Source organism: Wolffia australiana, chromosome 4 (assembly GCF_029677425.1).
Source record: "Wolffia australiana isolate 7733 chromosome 4, ASM2967742v1".
Classification (NCBI taxonomy): Eukaryota; Viridiplantae; Streptophyta; class Magnoliopsida; order Alismatales; family Araceae; genus Wolffia; species Wolffia australiana.
In genome coordinates, this window is record NC_135838.1 from 20,777,400 (window position 1) to 20,781,580 (window position 4,181).

Below are 4,181 nucleotides of genomic sequence, written 5' to 3' on the forward strand. Positions count from 1 at the left end.
AATAAATTTCATGAATGCATGCAATGACCTAGTGAATTATGATGAGATCAAATGATTCCCTAACCATGGGATTCAGATAAGTTATCGCTTGGATATAGGAAGAAGCCCACGGAGATGATTGAGTGATTAAGATGGGATCATCCGCCCTTGGTATAAGAGGAGATTGACTCAAGAAATATGATGCAGCTAGATCCTTGGCCAGGGTAGTGAGGATATTCGAGAAAGGACTTTCCATGATCCACGTTAGGCATCAGTATAAATCGAATGATATATTAGTGTTTGATGATAAACCTTACCCTAAGCCACTCGGGAGCCTCATGCGGATAAAGGATTATACATATACGACAACAGACAATGATAAAGGTTGTGTGAGAGAGTTTGAACACTACTCAACATCTTCTAGAGCACGAGGTGTAGCTTGGCACCCCACGGGTTGGAAACTTAACCTATTGATTTGGTTCAATCGATCCTTAATTAATCAATAGGTTGATATAATTAATTAATAAGGTTGACTAATAATTATTATTGTGCCATTAAATTTATTAACTAGAAGGATACGTGGGCCTAGAGGGTTGCACGCATAAGATTATAGGGGCATTGGTGAATACATTTTACTTGATGTGTTTTGTTTGAAAAAAATCCTAAGCACAGTATAAATAGGGGAACGGGCACCCATCTTAGACACCTAGGCCAACGAGAGTTGGGCTCCTCCCCTTTTTTAATTTTGAGCTTTTCTCCACTCATCTAAGAAAATAGCGTTCATGGTGAGAAGGTTTAGAAGATTTTCAAGAAGAGTTGGAGAAGAAGAAATGGAGATCGAAGAGAAACTTGATCGCATGGATACGTTTAGAGGTCGGGCACATTAACGGCTTCAAAATAATCTCAAAGTGAGCAAGTCAAAGGTGGAACAAGTTTCCCACAAGGTACATACGATGTATTAGATTTCAAATATCATTTTTGAAATGATGAATGCTTCAATTGCATAAAAACATGTTTATATCATTCAACCAAGTCACTAGAACCCATCATACCCCATATCCAATCGATACTCCTACGAAGACCTAGGATAGGATCAACTATCAAACCCTAAATGGTCATCCGAGTTAGTATTGATGGATTTTGAAATCATCTGAGTCTACATTCCATTGCCTTGGCCAAGGACTTCATCGCATCATCTTCCTTAAGTTGTCTCCTCGTATACCAAGGACACATGATCTTATCTTGACCACTCAATCATTTTTATGAACTTCTTACTTCACCCAAACTTTTATGTCATAATCAAAGTACAATCGAATATCCACAAGATGTCTTTGGTATCTCATGTGTAAGGACCACTCACACAGCCGTGACATGAATCAACTTTATTAAAAATTTGGCATAATACAGTGAGGGATTTTTATAGATCGATTCAGTGAAATCTTTATTCTATAGAGTATCGATAGAATAACAAGAGTTAAAGGAAAATAAAATAGAGAATTACTGTTTCTATATTTTATAAATATAGAAATAATAATAGGCCTTAGCTACATTATATTGGAGAGAAGAAGAAAATAATTCATTGTGAGATTACATTGAAATAATTTGTGACCAAAATTAAATCCAATCCAAGATAAGCGAAACATCCTCCAAGAATCATACCCTCTAAAAAGGCACATAATATCATCATATTTTCTCTAAGAAATTTACTTTGAGGGTTGCATTGAGGCAAGGCAAAGTTCAATAACCTAAATCTCATAATTAAAGTCCAATAATTCACACATCCATTGTAAATGTGTCATTTATATTCACACATTGATGGTAAAGCTCAATAACCTAAATCTCACTTATTAAGGCACAAAAAAACTACACAAAAAAAAAATGAATTAGAAGAGGCATCATAGTCATTTTTGGGTTGTGCTTCTCAATGTCTCACTTATTCTGACCCATTATCTATCTATATATTTAGGGTTCATTATTTTAGTTTATAACAGAATCATGTATGGGGAGATCTGAATCAATTTCAAAATGATATTTTTTCTAGTCATATTTATATATTTGTTGTATTCCTAGGCGAAAATATCATACTAAAAATATATCCAAAGTTACTTGATTTTATGCATCCAAATTTATCTTTTTATCTATATTTATCTTTTTATCTATATTTATCTCTTTGAATCATTTCTCTTTCTGGCATTGTGTTTATTCAGGGTTAGTCTTTAAATGAAGAACAAAGTGGTTCCATGAGACAAATAAGATAGTGGAATTCAGTTTAAAATTAATGGATTTGTTTATTTGAAGTTAGAAATTTGCAGTCATTTATGTGTACCATATGAAAATGATACATAAGAAACTTTACTCCAGGTCACTCCGACTACACAGCAAGGCTTCTAAAATGATGATAGTCCTTCAACCATTCTATCCATCGCCTCCATATGTCACCATCGTGACCTAGGAAAATAGAACAAAAGCTTCATGCTTTGCGTACCATCTTGTTTCGTCAGCGGGGTGCCAACATTCAGGCTTTGGCATGTCCTAAATGAATTTAAGGGTATAATGAGATGGATAACAATATGTGTCAAGATGGAGCATGACAAATAGTTTTCATGTCTCCCATCACATTGCATGTTCCCAAATTTTAGAAAATTCCGCAACATTCCATGATGTGACATGATATCATGTCACATCAATGTCCTCTCTCTCTCTCTCTCTCCCACCCTCCCTCCCCCCACCACTTGAGCTGCCTTCATGCCAAAGAATCCATTGCATTTCTCTCTTGTGTGCCACCTTTGAGACAGTGTGCACATTCGCTGGAGCCAACAGAACCATCATTTCCTTTCTCTCTCTCTTTAAGTGCCTCCTTTGTGATTTGTCCTCGTTGGAGCTGTCATTTTTGTAGTTGATTTATTGATTAAAGCTTCCAATCCCTAAGTTCTCATAGTTTCTAGAGCCTTTCGAGCTACCTTATCTGACCCATATTTCCCTTGTTGCAGAAAAAAAAAATTAAAGGTGAGAAAATGAGGTATTGGTTATTATTAGTATACTTTCTTTAATTTATGAGTGGGTGTAATCCGTATGAAGTAGAATCAATGATGGGGTTGGGGAGTCAGGAAGGGTGTGGGTATTTTTGGTAGCTCTAACAACATTATGGGGTGGGGGGTTGGTTGCTGACAGGTAAGGGAAGGGATCAATAATAGGGTGGGGTGAAGGTGATGGTTGGGGATTACAAATGAGGAGTTGGGAGTATGAATGATGGATGCAGGAGGTGTATTAATTCGTTGTCTTTTTTATAAATTTAGATAACGTCACAATCTGACCTCTTTTTTAACAAAAATTTAAACCAAAGCCTGAAACTCAGTTCATCCTCAGATTGGTCAGGTTGACAATTATATCAAATAAATTCATAATTTAGAGATAAAATTTAATATTGAAAGATAACTTTTTAGTTTTCATCTAGGAACTAATGGAATCAATAAAAAAATGTCATGAAGTTAAACTATGAGGAATAATGTAGTATAAAATAAATTAAGTCAATCTTGGAATGCATGATGTTCGCTTTTCAATAGATCCCACTAGATTGGGGAAAATATAGAGGAAGGGTTAAAGAGGGAGATGTAAAGTTATAGAGGGAGAAAGAGTAAGAAGGAAATAAAGAATTAAAGAGGAGAGAGTGGGAGGGAAAGACATAGTGTTAAGAAGGGTAGAGAGTGGGAAGAAGACAAAGATTTTGAATGGGAAAAATAGCGATTGATAAGGGAGAGATTAAGGCTTGGGTTCTAAGGACATGATTGGCATGATACTTTAACAATTAATTCAGCAAAAGACAGAACAGAATTGTAACCTGCCCTTAAATTTTATGATTAAATCACCTTTGTAAAGATCGTATATGTGATTTCTTGGCTCCCTAAGAGAATTTGGTTAAGATGTTCAATTATCCAACCTCGAGATGTATGGCATGATCATTCATATTGTTGAGTGCCATTATTGATGTTAAGGTAATATCATGTCTAAAAGACTTGAATTATAATGTGTGTCTTTGTGTTTGATTAATAATGTAGGTACATGTACTGATTCACATAATATAAATGTATTTTTTTATTTTTCCAGAATTTTACATGCTTTACGCATAAATGATTCAGTAAGTAATAATCTTTCCATTTTAAGTTGCCTACCTTTTTTATTGGTAATAAAATTATAAATTAAAA